Source organism: Carassius carassius, chromosome 48 (assembly GCF_963082965.1).
Source record: "Carassius carassius chromosome 48, fCarCar2.1, whole genome shotgun sequence".
Classification (NCBI taxonomy): domain Eukaryota; kingdom Metazoa; phylum Chordata; class Actinopteri; order Cypriniformes; family Cyprinidae; genus Carassius; species Carassius carassius.
Genome location: NC_081802.1, coordinates 6,912,978 through 6,931,958, shown reverse-complemented (window position 1 = coordinate 6,931,958; position 18,981 = coordinate 6,912,978). Strand labels below are relative to the sequence as shown.

The 18,981-nt window shown below is 35.9% G+C and overlaps 1 pseudogene; it reads left to right on the top strand.

Moving 5' to 3' along the window:
* The first annotated feature begins 3,398 nt into the window (after nt 1-3,398).
* The window catches only part of LOC132131371 (von Willebrand factor D and EGF domain-containing protein-like), a 69,722-nt pseudogene continuing 54,139 nt past the window's right edge, over nt 3,399-18,981 (top strand).

The window sequence follows — 18,981 nt, the reverse complement described above, 5'->3', positions numbered from 1 at the left end:
CAGTTTCAGATGGGGGGAAATCACATGTATGTGTTTGTGATTGAGATAGCGAGACAATCTCAGTCAAATGCTCAGCATGAAAGATGCTGATAAGAATAGATCTTGCCTAAAATAGCTTTAGAGAAGTTAGCGTTAAATAGACCTCCATGGATCTGAACTTAAACTAACAGAAAATAACCTCTTAAAGCTTCAGCTGCACTGAGGGAAATATTAATTGTATGTCAATGTCACTGAATGTCGGTGTCATCTTTTTTAGTCAAATATTAATGTGTCTTTAAGCTTTGAGAAGAAAGAAACCTTGAATCTGTGCAGCTAGCACTGAAAGCCAGAGGAAAAACTATGCAGGGGAGGGAGGAAGGTTTTAAATAAGAGACCTTTGAAATTGTATTTCAAGGTCCTAGAGGGCTTTCATAGTGACAGGTTTCCTAAACTGCCACCTTTATGCGACAGCATGACCTTTTAATAAATGAATGATCTCGATTTAGCATCCTAATACAGGAGTTATGATTTCAAAAAGGGGTTTGAAATAGTAAAATACCTTGTAGATGAAAAGTCATTCATCTACAAGGTATTTTAATTTATAAAATGTTGTTGGTGTTTTTTACATTAAGACGTTTATAGCTCATCTTTTGACTGAATTGCTTTAGATGATTAATTTTACAGGGTGAATGGGGTCTTTACTAGTTTCTTATTAAAACAAATCTTAATAAAAAAAAATCAGATAAATAGCACTGCACATATACAAGACATATACATTTTCAGATGCATTTATTTATTTGTTTGTTTGTTTGAGCTTGCATTCAATACTAAAAGTCTTTACTGGTCCTGATTAAAATATTGCAATTCCTGAAAATGTATCCTATTTATCAATTGCATTGCTACAAAGGTTTTTTTGTGTAACCATCACTCAGAATATTCTAGGTCCTCATTTTCTTTGCCCACTTTTTATAACATTTTTTAGGAGGCAACTTTAACTATTTTATATTCAGCAGAGGTACAGTATTTGGTCATGAAAACCACCTCCACACTTTGTGAATATAGATGTTTCCCACAGTTTAGTCTGTTATGACTCCTCTCTACTTTTACATCCCAGGCAGATGATCTGAGAAAAGTTTTATATTTCTCTTATGATGGTAAAAGATTTTAGAACAATGCACTGGCCCTTGATCACAACTTCTGGGGAACTTCTATTCAAAGCTGCAGCTTAAAGGAAAATCCCTTCTCAGAGATGCACATCAATTGCGAGGAGGGAAAGAGACTTTATTCAGCCCAAATCCAAAGGCTCTCCTTTGGCATGAGGTTTGAACTTTAATCCAACAGCTTGAGGGGGAACGAAACCCAAAGACCTTCAATAAAGCTGGTTCATGACAGGGACCTCAACTTCTGCTTTCAGCCAGACTGCAGGCATTAGAAGCGGATATAATGGCTAAAACTTCAGCCTCAGACCGGCAACCCTCTCGTCTTCTTCCAGGTGGCATCCGAGTCACTTGCTGCCAAGAGATTGAGAGGGATGTACACATTTGGCCAGACTGGAATTTGGTTTGGAGAAGAACAAGCCCAGAGAGGCGAGGTGTTGGCCTTATCGTGTGCTCTGGGGCGCTGAAGGTTTGAGACCAGAATCTGGATGCTTTCATGAAGAACATGACATTGAAAAGTGAGATCTTCTCGGGTAGGGGAATGCACACAGAAGAGTGGTAAAATGTCATGGCATTTAAATAAAGGTTCCTTGCAGAATGAGGTTCAAACTGTGTAGATGTTATATTTAGATCTTCAGATCACCTTTCTTTAGTTCTTCTATGGTTCAATGCATTGGTTTTAGGTATCAGCTGTTAACAGAGGTCAAATGAAGTCCGTCTGGGGGCTTTGAAGATATTGTACATGTGTTAGGATTCAAAACTTACCACGAAAAAAATAAAATAAAATAAATTAAAAAAAAAAAACTCAAACATAGAGTCATCCACTCATGATTACAATTTGCCACACATTTATAGTTATTAGTCCATGCTACCCCCTTTATTCTTATTTTTCCACATTTTCACACTTCTTTAAGTAGCACAACCATTTTTAGCCAGGCTAAGAAGATATATACAGATTGGACACAGAGAGAGAGAGAGAGAGAGAGAGAGAGAGAGAGAGAGAGAGAGAGAGAGACTGGTCAATTTAGCTACAAATTAATGGTTTATGTTCTGGCTCTTATTATGAAGGCTGTCATATTTCTTGTCATTATTGCCTCCTGTTTCTTGTCCTAACTGGTTATCATGTGGCTTTTTAACTCGAGTACAATGGGCCTGTGCTTGTTTGTCAGGTGTTGTCTAATCCCATTATTTTCTTCTGGATTTATGCGTTTTTTTGCTGTTGTTTACAATAATACTTTATTTTGTAGTGTTGACTATATTGTTAAAAAAGTACATTCATTCTGGTTGATTTTGATCTTTCTGAAAGTGATTCCAGCTATATTGTTCCTATAGAATTACAGCTGTGAGGTGGACTTCTCTTTTCTCAATTTATTATAAATACGATACAGTATAGGCCTAAATATTAACACTCTCTCACACACACACACACACACACATATATATACAGTACAGACCAAAAGTTTGGACACACCTTCTCATTCAAAGAGTTTTCTTTATTTTCATGACTATGAAAATTGTAGATTGTATATATATATATATATATATATATATATATATATATATATATATTGCCATTTCATGCTGTAATAAATAATAAAATGATATCATTTTTATTTGTTTTTGTTTATCTGTATTTCTTTGCTCTCGTATGCATTAGCTGTGGTGCATTTAGCATAGTTTTTCTCTCCATAACCCTAAAAAAAAACCTATGACCCGTCAGGTCAGAAGCATAGGCTACATCAGATAGTAACATATAAAGACATAAACTCTGTGGCCCATTCTCTGTGAAACACCTTTTTTTAGGATGTGAAGCCTTGAGCAGAAACATAACCCCATGGAAAAGCGCTTTCACCTGATTTAATGTGGAAATAATCATCTTTTCTCCATTTTAGTTTCGGTAAAATGCCTTTCTCTGAGCTTTTCATTGCTTTTCGCGAGTTTGTTTCATTAGAGAGACCCCGTCAGTGCCCTACTCTCCAGTCAATTGAGGGCTTGTGACTCGAGTGCCCCTTCACTGCTCGAGACAGCTGACTGTTTACACACACACGAGGGGAAATAGTCCAGGACTCCTCTCACTGCCCATAAATGAAGGAAAATATATTGTGCGCAAGGAATCTTCCTTAGTTTTGGGAGGAATACATGCCAGCATCAGAAGCAGAGTGTTCAATCACCCCGCAAACTTTTTTTTTTTTTTCTGTGTAAACTGCCCCAAACTCTCCGATGGGATCCCTTTGGAAAAACGCGCAACTGTGATACTCAAGCATGGAACTTTTTAACGTCCTTTTAAAGTCATCGATCTGCATCTGGTGCTTATGTTTACTACCGCTGATGTTATCTGGGCAACCAGGTAAGTCAAAAACACGCTTATAGTGAATACTAACAATGTTTTGGGCGCATTTGGCGCAACGACTCCTTTTGCGCACGTTTAAGGCGATGGTTTCTGTATCGCGAAGCAGACTGCGCTACTAATGGAAATAAGAAGCCTATATTTAGAATTTCATTAGTTACGCATGCAACTTTTAAGCTTTGAATGTTGAAATGCAATGTTTGATCTTTTACTCAAAAAAAATTGCCATATTCCCAGTTCAAAAGTTAAAGATCCACAAACCTTGTGCACAAAAATGTTGCAAGTGTTTATTTATTTTTCAATTATTTTATTTTGTCATTATTTATGATGTTACTGTTTTCATTGTATTTTGTTTTAAACTAACCTCATAAAAACAGTTTGAAATACTTGATTGTTCTTTATTATTTATTTATCTATTTATTTGACTGCATTGTTTTGTTTTTATTAATATGTAGGCTGTTTGATTTTATTTCACTTTTATTTTAGCTCATAACATAGTTTCAAAGTGGTGCATAAGATTTTTGTCTGGCTGCGTCAGGCAGGAACATGGTGTTGAGATTAATGTGCTTTCAATACGCAAGACATTGTTTTCATTAGTGCTCAATATCCAGGTTCTCAAGAAGGATTGAACAGCTGTTAGAAATCTGTGAAACTCTGCGCATCAAATGGAGAGTCTGTCTGCGCAGTTCAGACTGAATTAACGTGTTCTGCGGCGAAGAGGACGCGCTATTGCTCTCGCGCGCGTGCACGCACGCACAGTCTCTCTCTTTCTGTGTGCAGATGTTTGAGCAGTCACAAGAGCAGTCAGTAGGTGAGTATTAAGCCTCAGGGGTGCAGTAATTGTGGGAATGTGAGCCTCATGCTTGTGGGGTCAGACTGATTAGTAAAGCTGTGATATCTTTACTGTCCTTTCCTCCAGCTCAGGCCTCAGTGCCATTACACGTTATAGACATGTGTAATGCACTCATTTACGGCCAGCATATACTGTGTATTACACTTCTGTATATTGTTTTGCTTTTTGCTCTTTTTTTTATAAACTGGGTTGTTATTTGAATTAAATTGTATTTTTAATTCGACTAACCTTGTGACAGTTTGTTCATTCAAATATGTTCATATCCTGCAGTGAGTTTTATGATCACAAGGTACAGATAAAAATCACAAATCTAACGATAAAAAATAAATAAATGAAAATACATTCAGTCGATTGCAAAATATTTTAGCACTTTATCTATATCAGGCATAGGGTGATTTTTGGTTACACTTTATTTGTTAGTGTCAAAAGAATGGACATTATTGTAATGAATGGGATTCTAAAGTTTTGTCATGATTGTATATTAATTATTTTGTGCTACTAATATTGGCAGATAATGTTCCTGTTGCTTGGAGTTTTAGGGATAAACAAAGCTTTCTTGCACAATGACCTTCCAGCGGAGTCCTTTCACTCAGCAAACCGTGAGCGAGTCTTTCTCAGTGATATTTCTTCAGTGAATCATCAGCTTTGACTTTTAAATGTCTGACAGCTGTGTGTTTGGATCATGTGATCTCATCCCTCATAAGCCTCACTCAACACAATCGAGTGAAAAATAGACATTACCGATCCCTCAGGGTTTGGGCGAATTCCTGGCTGAGCAAGAGGAGGAAACAGGTGAGTGCGTTTGCAACTGTGAAGATGTTTCGCTTTAATATCGAGGACAGTTTCCTGTGGTCACTGATATTTCATAAATGCAACAGACCAAGACCCAACAAACCAATTGTTTGAACAAATCTCTCTCTAGGGCTGGAGAGTGTAATCAGCTCTTCATTCGGCTGAGATGCAGACTGTCACAACAGATAATTCACATTTAGCAGCCCTGCAACCCTCTCATCCACACATACTGGATGAACTTGTTTTAAAGTTCTCCAGCTTTAAGAATCCTTGAACACTATGTGCTTAAAATAAGAATATTTGCAGCTTGTTCGTTCACCAGTATCCTTATCCAGAGCCGATCAGCCCTATACGCTCACTACGCAAGCTGCGTAGGGCCCCGCAAATTACTCAAGGCCCCGCCTCCTCCTCGTGTCATAGCGCGTCACGTCACCGTCAATTAATGTTTACAACATCCATGACAAAATGAAGCGAAACTATCCTCTGGCCACGAAAAGAGGAAAAAAAACCCATGAAAGTGAACTGCGGGAACAACAATCAGGTAAACTTGTCTTCTCTCCTCTCTAAGTTTGAGGTCAGCAAAGTAAAGTTTATACTTTAGTTTATGTGCATTTCTGTTGTGTTTTTTCGGTCTTCCTAACCTAGCTGGGCAGGCAGGCAGTGCATCTCTTGCATCACTTTGTGCCTGACAAAAGTGAGAGTAAAATACAATTATTTATTACGTTTGTTTTTGATAAACGACAAAGTGCAACGGTGTTTGTTTACTGCAGCTCGGAAAAGATAACCGCGTCGCGTGTTATCATGCGTTCATATGCGCATGCACGAAATGAAATGCGCATTTTTCAAGCAGAAATATATGTGGAGACCAGACAGACTGTACAATATATGGGCGAGAATGATGTCACTCCTCATCAAAAGTGCACATTATACATACATACTTTTAAAACAAGACACTGATTATCTAGTCTCAGTCAATGTGTAGTTAAAAACGCTATACAACTGCACTGCACTAATTATGCAAGATGGAAAGCAATGTATTGATAATTTGACAGTGATTGACTTGATTTATAGGCTATATTGAATTTAAAATGTTGATTAGCTGGACATACTGGTCAATGTGTGAATGCACATCCCTCAGTTAATAATAACCATAAATCAAGAATTGCTTCACCATATATATTACAAAAATAAAAAAAACCTTTAACATGCTATGGCAAGCCATTTTAGCTTTTATTCATTCACAGCTTATGCATTTTTGATATCAAGCATTAAATTTGTTTACTATTTGCAATGTGAATTCTTGATTATTTTTACTAATAGTTAGTCAATAATAGCTAATACTAATAATATTAATACTAATAGCTAATAGTAATACTTAGTTTCATTTTTATCTACCAATGTCTATTTTTGATATCAGGAATTACATGTTAACTTGTACAAAAGTTCATTCTTGATATCAATGATGTCATCACTCACAGGGATTATTGATATCTGCATAACTAGTTCACTAGTTAAATATTACAAGAGCCAAGCCATAGTATAAATAGTATTTTATATTTGAAAATGTATAAAAGAAAATTGGGAGCCAGTTTGAATGGGTCTGATGCAGCTTATAAAACGAGTTATCTATAATTTGCAGGTGCTATGCTTAAGTTTGTCAGTAGAGGAGATGCTGGACCATCAGCCAGTACAAGCACAGACTCAGTTGATACACATCCAGCCTCAGCCAGTAGTAGCACAGACCCAGAACAGCCAGCTTCAGCAAATACAGTACAGCCGTCTTCAGAAAGTACGAACACAGTGACAGACCCAGGTGAAGTACAGGCAGCCTCAGTCAGTACTAGCACAACCAGAGGTGTACAGCCAGCAGCAGATACAAGCAGCTCAGACCCAAATAGAACAGTTTCCGCTCCACCAAATGACCCAGCAGATTGGCCCCCCGTCTTAACAGACTTTATGAGGACTGAGTTTTATCTCTCCTGTTTCTGTAAGATTATGTAATTTATAATAAATGACTTTATATATTTTGAGTATTTTATTATTATATAGTTATTATTATCATCAACAACCACAACAATAGTAATATTAATTATATAAATTTATATATATATAGATATATAGATATATATATATATAGATATATAGTTATATAGATATAGATATATGATTTTTCCAATTTAGTTTTCTTCTTATTTATGTTTACGTTAATATTCACTTACTTAATAATATTCACTTGTTATCTTAATATTCTATAGGAAATACTCTATTCAATAAATATTGTTTGTTTGAACCTCATTCTGTTCTATATTGTTGTTATATATTGTCGACTGTTTTGTTTAAAGGAGGGAGGATTGTATTGGGATCACTGAAGTGTCAGGTGTGACTGTGTGGCAATGGCAAATGGTTTACATAGCTCACGGCGTCACGGGTCAGTTAGAGGGCCCCTTAGCAGAATTTTGCTTAGGGCCCCAGGGAGGTCAGGATCGGCACTGTCCTTATCCGTTAGTTTTTGCTCTGTAGAAGTTGAGTTTTGAGTTGTCTATTTAGTTTTTGGTTTGTCATGATGTATTTATATAATATTTTATATCTTACAATTGAGATTTTGTATGTGTCACACCTGTGGGTGGGAGATCGAGCGCACAACACAGGAGAGTAATAACATAAAATTTAATAGTAATCCACAGGAACACAAACAGGAATCCAGGAGAAATGCAAACCAAAGATGTGTATACAAACAATAACCAACAACTGAGAGAACTAAACAAGGAATATTTATATAAACGTAAGAGAGGAACTAATGGCTTAATTAACAGGACACAGGTGAACAGAATTAACTAATCAAGGGAACTAACTTTGCATATATATATATATATATATTACAGTTGTGATGTCACTTTGCTGTTGTTATACTTTTTTTTACCATTGTGATGTCATTTATGTTGTCACTTATTCTGTAGTCAATTTTGTTTTATTTTACTGTATTTTATTTTGCAATTGTGATGTCACTTTTCGGTTGTCATTTTTATTTTGTTTTATTTGTTTTTATTTTACAACTGGGATGTCACTTTTCTGTTGTCTTTTTTTATTTTATTGTACCGTGTTTCATTTTACAGTTGTGATGTCACTTCTTTGTTATCATTTTTATTTAATTTTATTATATTGTATTTTACAGTTATGATCTTACATGATATCTTTTTTTATTTTAGTATTATTTAATTTTACAATGTGATGTCACTTTGCTGCTGTAATTCTTTTATTGTTGTCATGTATAATTACATTTTAATTTACATTTAATTTAATTTTATGGTTGGAATTTTTCTTTGCTTTTTTATTTCAGTTATGTTGATGATAATGATCATGATTATTTTATGTAAGACAAATAAAACTTCACAGTGAAGATTTAAAACATATGTCTTTCTGAATGTATGAATGGCATATGTTTGCATGGAAAGTAAAGCAAACACCCAGTAGCTGCTGTTACTTTCATCTTATCTTTAAGCCGGCCACCTTGAAACTCCATTAACTCCCCTTAACAAACGTCCCCTCAAATCATCCCTCCATCTCCCCACCAAACCATTATTAAGAATTTATAAAATGAACACTTAAATGTCTTTATCTTCATCTTGCCCCATTACACCTCTAAGAGTAAAACTTAAGACGTAATTGCAGAGTAATGATCCTTGAATTAGGCTGGAAAGAGCAGGGCATTATGGACCCTAAACCAGCCGAGACATGATCTCATCAGTGCTCCAGTGGGGCAGAAAGTCCTCTCAGCCTGGCCTCGTCTTCCCTCTGGAAAGCAAACACGATTAGAGGAGAGATTTTCTGCTCTTTTCCACACTTGTCAAAGGTCACTTGCCATTATTCTTTATGAGGACTTTCAGATGGTTAGTGGAAACATGTTTCTTTGAACAAAGTCTGTATTTGACACATCACTGAGAGATGCAGGTTAAACTAGTTCTTAATATTTTTTGATGAAAATGTGAGTGCTTTCTGTGTAAAACTTGTGTCAAATGTTAGTGTTTGCTGTGTCAAAATATTAGTGTTGCTAGGTGGTTGCTAAAGTGTTCCAGATGCTTTTAGATGGTTAATGCTGCAAATAATGCTACAATATTTTACAATATATATAAATTTCTGTTTGGTTGTGTTTTGCTTGTGTTATATATATATATAATTTATTTATTTGTGTTTTTTTGTTGTTTGCAATGCAATAGTTAGTTTTTTTTTTTTTTTGAGCTTTGCTAACATTTTTGTTTTGTTTTTGTTCTGTCTTCTTAGTTTTTTTTATTATTATTTTGTTGTGCTGCCCTGACATTAGTTCTAACTAAACGTCCTGTGTACTGTCTAAAGTCTACATTTTCCCACAAGTATTTTTTGTCTGTAATGTCTGATATCTGCCCTCTCTCAGCTTCCCACGTTCACTGGCAGAGATGGCATGACATCTGGCACAAGCTTTCTGTTAGCATGTGCAGGGGGAGCATTGGAGGATTAGCAGTGTACTGCTAGCCTTAGGTGTCCTCATACAAAAAGTGAGACAGGTCCTGTCAATCTTCTTTCCCCTAATAATACGCTGCAATAGTGACATCTGACCCATTTTGTCTCTGAAATACATGGAGGAGAAGAGTAAGGTATTACAGATGTGCTGTCTGAGGAAATGGCAAGGGATTAAAAAGGTTTTAGCCTGAAAGTCACATGTCTATTTTTGTCCTTCCATTTTGCCGTGAGATCTGGACACACATTCGACCGACCTTTGCGGCATAAAGTTAGAAGCAAGGAAAAGGGGATCAGATAAAGGTGCGTTATTTTTACCCCAAATAAAACCAGCGCCATTGAGGAGGTCACGTTAACCCCCTTTTGGGTTTTAATGAACCTGAGTGACGTTTTCAAGCCACTATAATTGCACAGTTTTCGACCTTCTTCCTCACTGTGTTGAGCGATGACCTTTGTCTTTGCCGAAAGGTTGATTTAAGCTCTTTTATGAATATTAAAGTTGTAATTCTGTCCTTTGTTTGATGGTGTCCTTGGTTCTTCCAGCTCCAGAGTGCTATCCGGGCGGATACAGGACCTTGAGAAACGCATATCGTAGCATTGATTTCGACTCTACTGAACTTCAGAACACTGCGATACAGGATCTGATCTGTGACCATTCACTGCCGCCCGGATGGTACCGATTTTCCATAAACAACAAACCTGCGGAGATGCCGACCCGCTGTGTTGAGGTGAGCAGTTGTCACTTAGTTCTGACTGCTTTCCAAACTGCAGTTTCTTGAGCTCTGTCTCTTTTTGTAGATGAACCGCTGTGGGACGCAGGCTCCGGTGTGGTTATCTCTTAAGGACAGTTCTCTGCCGAGGCCCGGAGAGGTCAAGCAGCTCTCAGCCTGTGCCACATGGCAGTTCTTCCATGGAAGCACCAAAGATTGCTGCCTTTTCCGTATCCCAATCTCGGTCCGGAATTGTGGGTTGTTCCTTCTGTACGTATTTTTATTTTTATTATAGGTTATGCATCACATGACTGAAATTAATTGGATAAAAACAGCATTCATTCATTTATTTATTTATACTAAATAGAACATGTTATGACAAAACGTATTTTAGTATCAAAAAACTTTCCTTTTTTTTTCACTTTTTATTTTACATATTTTATCACATTAAAATAATGTTTATTTGATTTATTTTTAAATAATATATATTTTATTATTATTTGATTCATTTTGTTATTTAATTTATTTAAATCAGCATTTATAGGTACTGTTGTATTGTGGTATATTGACAAATATTACCATGATGTATAGTATATATATATATATATATATATATATATATATATATTTCTTTACAGTGATGACTTTTTTTCAATATGAATTTGTTGAAATAATGTCAAAATAATTCAAAAATGTATTTAAAAAGTCTTAATGCAAAATATAATTTATATTTTATATTTGTTTTATTTCTGATTTTGGGAAAGGCAGCATGAAAATTGCATTTTATTTGGATCTTAGTGACAATTCACATGTAATACACTCTGAAACAGCAGGACTTGCACTACAAGAAGTAACAATGAAGAGTTTATTTTGGCCCATTTAAGAGAACATCTGTATATGTTCTCTGCACAACAGTCCAGTGAAAAACTGCCATCTTATCTGTAGTAGGTGATCAATATTTCTCTTTTTCAAGCTGTGTTTCCTCTCACTTTTTCAAACATCTATTAGATCCATATAAATGACTGTATCATCAACCGTGTGTGAGAGTATTTGGGTCATTTTTGTTAAGGGTCGATTTCTGGCAACTGAAGTTTTGCAAGGGAGCAAATCAGATTACTGGTTTCAAGTAGCAGTATTTCACGGATTTATGAAACTTTCGTGAAGAGTTCAGGAAGAAGGAAACTCAGGGCTTCGTTCCACATAACTATTTATTATTTAAAGTGACATAAGTTTGACTGAATATTCTGACACAAAATTTTGTTCTAAATGATTGATTGATTGATTGATTGATTGATTGATTGATTGATTGATTGATTGATCGATTGACTGATTGATTGAACAGTTTTAATAAATCAGGACTAATCTTCTGCAAAAAGGACTAAATAAATTATTTATTTAATAAAACAATAATAATATATTCATGTATTTATTCACTAAAAGTATAAACAGGTCATGTTATGCATGCAAATTATTATTTGTATTGAATAAAAACAACATTTATAGAGTAAACATTAATTTGTTTGTTTATTTACACCATTAAAGTATAAATCCAAGCACTGATCTTTTGCAAAACGGCATAAATAAATAAATAATTTGTTTAATACAAAAAACAAATATATATTTTATTTAAATATAATTTTATAAATACATTTCTTTTTATTTATGTATTTATTTATACTATGAAAGGATAAACAGGAAGTGTTATTCATCATTGGGTAGCCAGTCTTCTGGAAAAATGTTCTAAATAAATATTTAATTTTTTTTTTAATAAAAAACATGTTTCAATAAAATAATATTTACAGATTCAGTTTATTTATAATAAATATATTTATTTATTCTATGAAAGTATAAAAAAGGATGTTTAATGACTTTGTTGTTGCTTGCTTTGTTTTATTAGTTGCTTCACCATACACACCTAAATCGTGTCTACCTGGTGAAACCAACGTTAATGGTGTTTGTAAGGGTACGTTTTTAGTTTATTAGTTTTATTTGTTACATCTGTGTATTTCTGTTTTATCTCATGATCTTGTTTTTCTCCTCTGTAAAGCAAATGTCCCCTCACTACCCTCAAAACCCGTGGTGTCTGCAGAGCTGGTCGGCAGGAGTGTCCACCTCCGCTGCTCTTTCACTGGGGTGACGTCCATGTGGCCGGTGGGGTATAAGGTGGTGTGGGCCAGATACTCCTCCAACTCCATGAAGGTGGAGATCAGACGAGACACAACGATGAGACTGTACTCACTGGTGGAGATGGACGGAGTTCACTTCAGACTGGGAGAAACGGTAAATAGACGATTGTTGATTGTGGATTTAATGTAAAACGTCATTTAGAAAGTTTAATTTTGCTTAGGATTTGTTGAAAAGGATAAAAAAAGGTCTACAGTATACAATAAATTGCTGTAAAATTATCCAGTGTTACGCAAATACATTTGAGTGAAATCTCATTGGTCTAAAATCCTGCTGTGCATATCTACACATTAAACATCAAATGTGTTCTGATTGGTTGTGAGTCTGCCGCTTCACGCACCATTTCTGTTTGATGCCAAGACAATAATTTGTTTCCATTCTTTTTTTTATTTAATATTCGAGAAAACGTTTTGACCGAATTGAAATGTTTTGACCTCAAGTGAGCATATACATTTTTATGCACGTTTAAAATTAGTCGCATCTTTCAGAATTTTCACTGTGATATACCGAAATTCATTAAAAAATATATTAATAAATTAAAAATAGAATGTTTTGATGCACATATATAGTATGTGCAATTATATCATAGTTTATGTACTTTCCCCAGCCACTTTATTAGGTTCACTTGTTCAATTGCTTGGTAACACAAATAGCTAATCAGCCAATCACATGGCGGTAACTCAATGCATCTAGGCGTCTAGATGTGGTGAAGACGACTTGCTGAAGTTCAAACCGAGCATCAGAATGGGGATGAAAGGGGATTTCAGTGACATTGAACATGGAATGGTTGTTGGTGTCAGACGAGCTGGTCTGAGTATTTCAAAAACTTTTGATCTACTGGGATTTTCACAAACAACCATCTCTAGGGTTTATAGAGAACGGTCCAAAAAAGAGAAAATATCCAGTGAGCAGCAGCTGTGTAGACCAAAATGCCTGTCAGCTAATAACAGGAAACAAAGGCTACAATTTGCACAGGCTCACTAAAATTGTGCAATCGAAGACTGGAAAAACATTGCCTGGTCTGATGAGTCTCGATTTCTGCTGCAACATTCAGATTCAGGGGAAGTCGTGGCCTAGTGGTTAGAGAGTTTGATTCCTAACCCTACGGTTGTGTGTTCGAATCTCGGGCCGGCAATACCACGACTTAGGTGCCCTTGAGCAAGGCATTCAACCCCCAGCTGCTCCCCGGGCGCCGCAGCATAAATGGATGCCCACTGCTCAGGGTGTGTTTTCACTGCTCTGTGTGTGTGCACTTTGGATGGGTTAAATGCAGAGCAAGAATTCTGAGTATGGGTCACCATACTTGGCTGAATGTCACATCACTTTTTTCACTTTCAGATGGTAAGGTCAGAATTTGGTGTAAAGAACATGAAAGCATGGATCCATCCTGCCTTGTGTCAGCGGTTCAGGATGTTGGTGTAATGGTGTGGGGGATATTTTCTTGGCACACTTTGGGCCCCTTTGTACCAACTGAGCATCGTTTAAATGCCACAGCCTACCTGAGTATTGTTGCTGACCATGTCCATCCCTTTATGAAACTCATATCATCTCAGACTGGTTTCTTGAACAGGACAATGAGTCACTTTACTCACTTTATCATATCAATAAGGGCCAAAATCTCTGAGGAAGGTTTCCAACATCTTGTCGAATCTATGCCACAATGAATTAAGGCAGTTCTGAAAGCAAAAGTAGGTCCAACCCAGTATTAGAAAGATGTACCTAATAAAGTGGCCAGTGAGTGTACGTGTATATCTCCTAACCATACTAAAATATTTCCTCCTCAAGCAAATGTATACAGGTTTTTTTTTTTTACATTTTGAAAATATTATTTGAATCTTTCTACTGCAATATACGAAAATCTAAATATATATATAAAAAATATTTTTATTCACTCTCTTGATGCACATAACTACATGCATTTCTATCATAGTTTGTGTTTTCTTACAGAATGAAAAACATTTCGACCTATTGCTCTTTCATTTCTTCCATTTCATTAATGATTAAGTAAAGTTCTGAATTTTGGTGAGTCTTAAAACACTACCATTGTCTTTTTATTTAATTAATTAATTAATTTATTTATTTCCACTTGTTTAATGCGCTCCAGACAGCCATTAAACTCTCTTCTCACTAGACTAAGAAAGGAAAGGGTCTTTGGTGAGGGGTGTCTCTAGTCATAATGCCCTTTGACCTCTCATGTGAGTTCAGAAAGTGTTCTAGCGGAAGTGAGACCGGTTCAAGAAAGGGGAAAGGTCATATCGAGGCCACATGTGTTACAAACACTAAATAACACAGAGACGAAACATTGAGGAGTTTTGTCTAAAAGTTTGTTTTGAATTAATCCCAATTTGTTCATTTTGAATTGAAGTATGAAAGTTTGGACTTTTGGAACTTTTGGAGTTTGGAAATTTCACAGCTGGACACAGTCAAACACAGACACACACACACACACACACACACACACACACACACACACACACACTTGAGCTCTCTGTACTTCCCACACACACACAAAAGCACATTCAAACAAACATACTTCTTTCAGTGCCATATATGGCTTTAAATGCCTTGCGATGATGTAGCCTGTCAGATACCTTGATGTGTTATGAAACAATTCTTTGATTTTGGGGTTTTATTTCTCATCTTTAATTAATGGATGCTTGTATAATGTAGTATGTTCATAAATAGATAAAAAAATAATTTAACAAAAAGAACAAAAAGATTATTATTTTTAAATGTATTTATTTATTTTATTTGGAAATATATACAGTATATTTTCATATCAGCAAGGCATAGTTTCCCTTTGAATTATATATATATATATATATAGATAGATAGATAGATATATATATTAATGTGTAATTTTATTTTAAATATTTTGTATATTTGCAATATAAGTATACAAAAGTTCACTATATTGTTATTCTTTATTATTAAAAATATTTATTATGATTCATTTATCTTGTATTATTATTATTATTATTATTATTATTATTATTATTATTATTATATTTTGGCACTGATATTTTGCTATATTGGCTAAGCTATTTTCACATATGTGACCCTGGAGCACAAAACCAGTCTTAAGTCACTAAGGTATATTTGAGCAATAGGCAAAAATACATTGTATGGGTCAAAATTATAGATTTTTCTTTTATGACAAAAATCATTAGGATATTAAGTTAAGATCATGTTCCATGAAGATATACCAAATATTGGATCCTAATAAACCATACATCAATGGAAAGCTTATTTATTCAGCATTCAGATGATATCTAAATCTCAATTTCAAATTATTGACACTGGTACAGGGTCACATATATAAATAAATGAATTTTTCATTAAATATTCAAATTAATTTTTTAATTTCTATTATTAAAGTAGTAAGTAAGAGAACATGTTCCTTGCTATTAAATTGTATATTATTGATTTCTATAGTTTTCAAATACATGGATTATGAAACAAAATTTTTAATTTTAATTTTAATTTTAATTTAAGTAGTAGTAGTAGTAGTAGTAGTAGTAGTAAGTAATAATGTTTGTTTAATATATTTATTTAATTTCTAAATATGAATACAATTATAAACAAATAAAAATAATTTATATTTTATTTTAATTAAATTGTTTTATTAAATTAATAAATAAAAATGAAACCTTTCGCTGCAATAAAAGTGTACCATTATTGATTTCTATAGTTTTTCATTTTTTCATGACAGTGTGGTTTGATTGACAGTTTTCCTGCAGCGTGTCCACCTTCCTGTTAAACTCCTCCAGCTCACAGTCGGCGTCTAAAGAAAGCACTGGGTTCTTCGTTGGAATTAAGGTAATTCCGGTTACATCTACATAATTATGATGATTCATGCACAATGACTTAAGCGATAATTACTGGCTAAACAAATAAAAATATTATGTTGCATAATTACCCATGTCTAACAGAGCTGTATGACAGTGTTTGATTTACACTGACTTCGGCCAACCGTCCAACACTTTTTCTGCAGTTTGTTCCAGATGTCCTGAACATCCGCGAGGATGCTAAAAAACACGTTTTGTCTGTAATAAGCACAGTCCCTATTCCCTGTCATGGGTTCGAACTCAACAGCCGCTGCAAAGTGTCTCTTGCTCTCAGCGTACATGAATCAGGTGTGTGTATATTAGAATCTGAGTCACGGACAAACTTGTTTAGGAATTGTCTGTGTTGGAAATGGTGACAAGATTAATTATTATTATCAATAATAATAATATATATATATATTTTTTTTTTAAATGGTTTTCTTCATCTCCTTCTTTCTGAATACTGTTACAAATGTGTATTTGTGTTGATAAAATGTCTTTCTTATCTTTATGTCTCAGACAATGTAGTCGTGGAGGTTTCAAACGTGGCCTTATCATCCTGCTCTGTCGAGCTCCTGTCTCAGCCCTGTCGAAACAACGTCTGTGCTTAGGGTAACGTGACTCTCACTGCTGTTAATGATTTCACCCGGGACGGGAACCGTGTCAGCTTCCTTTCCACTCAGCCCACCAAAGGCAGTCCTCGCCTCTGGAGAGGTTACAACCCTCCTGCGCTGAAGGTTAACTAAACTTTAGCATGCATGAAGATTTATTATTAGTTGCTTGAGTGGTTTTGTACTTAATTAATATCTGTAATTTGATAAGTGCTCTTTGAAATGGCCTTAAGCACCATTAAGTGCTTGAGATTAAAATATATTTACACTGATAATGTTTTTAAGGGGAATTTTTCTTGCTCTTCTTACAATTTGAACCTCTCCGATGAACTATAGTGTGCCCCGGTGGTACACTGTCATTAACCAATCATAACAAAGGTTATTTGCATGTAGAAGTCGTGAAGGTACAGTAGAAAACAAAATCTAATTTTGGTTTCAAAATCAGCTAGACTATAGCTTCATTTAGCCTACATTTGCAATCCTGTTACTATCAATCTATCTACTCTGAACAAAATTATAAACGCAACACTTTTGTTTTTGACCCCATTTTTCATGAGCTGAACTCAAAGAACTAAGACTTTTTCTATGTACACAAAAAGCCTATTTCTCACAAATATTCTCAAATCACAAATCTGTCTAAATCTGTGTTAGTGAGCACTTCTCCTTTGCCGAGATAATCCATCCACCTCACAGGTGTGGCATATGAAGATGCTGATTAAACAGCATGATTATTGCACAGGTGTGCCTTAGGCTGACCACAGTAAGAGGCCACTCTAAAATGTGCAGTTTTACTGTATTGGGGGATCTGGGGGGGATCCGAAAACCAGTCAGTATCTGGTGTGACCTCAAGCAGTGCAACACATCTCCGTCACATAGAGTTGATCAGGTTGTTGATTGTGGCCTGTGGAATGCTGGTCCAATCCTCTTCAATGGCTGTGTGAAGTTGCTAGATATCGGCAGGAACTAGCAATAACTGGCAAATGCCAGAGCATCCCAAACATGCTCAATGGATGACATGTCCGATGAGTATGCTGGCCATGCAAGAACTGGGATGTTTTCAGTTTCCAGGAATTGTGTACAGATCCTTGCAACATCGGGCTGTGCATTATCATGCTGCAACATGAGGTGATGTTCGTGGATGAATGGCACAACAATGGGCCTCAGGATCTCGTCACTGTGCATTCTGTGCGTTCAAAATACCATAACCTCACCACCACCATGGGCCACTCGATCCACAACGTTGACCGCTCACCCACACAATGCCATACACGCTATCTGCAATCTGCCATCTGCCCTGTACAGTGAAAACCGGGATTCATTCGTGAAAAGAACACCTCTCCATCGAATGTGAGCATTTGCCCACTCAAGTCAGTTACGTTGACGAACTGCAGTCAGGTCGAGACCCTGATGAGGAAGACAAGCATGCAGATGAGCTTTTCCTGAAATGGTTTCTGTCAGTTTGTGCAGAAATTCTTTGGTTATGCAAACCGATTGTTGCAGCAGCTGTCCGGGTGGCAGGTCTCAGACGATCTTGGAGGTGAAGATGCTGGATTTGGAGGTCCTGGGCTGATGTGGTTACACATGGTCGGCGGTTGTGAGGCAGGTTGGATGTACTGCCAAATTCTCTGAAACACCTTTGGAGACAGCTTATGGTAGAGAAATGAACTTTCAATTCAGGAGCAACAGCTTTGGTGGACATTCCTGCAGTCAGCATGTCAACTGCACGCTCCCTCAAAACTTGGGACATCTGTGGAATTGTGCTGTGTGATAAAACTGCACATTTTAGAGTGGCCTCTTACTGTGGCCAGCCTAAGGCACACCTGTGTAATAATCATTGGCCCCAGACCACCATCTGTGTTGTCTGTAAACATGAAAGCCATTCGGTGCCCTTTAATAATGGGAAGAGACTGTACTTTCTGCATTATAATTAGGCTAGAGCCAGCATAGCTCCGCAATTATTATCCCCATCAATGGGGTCTAAATTGCGCATGTTTTGAGGGCTTAGCAATGCTATGTTGATTCCCTGTGAT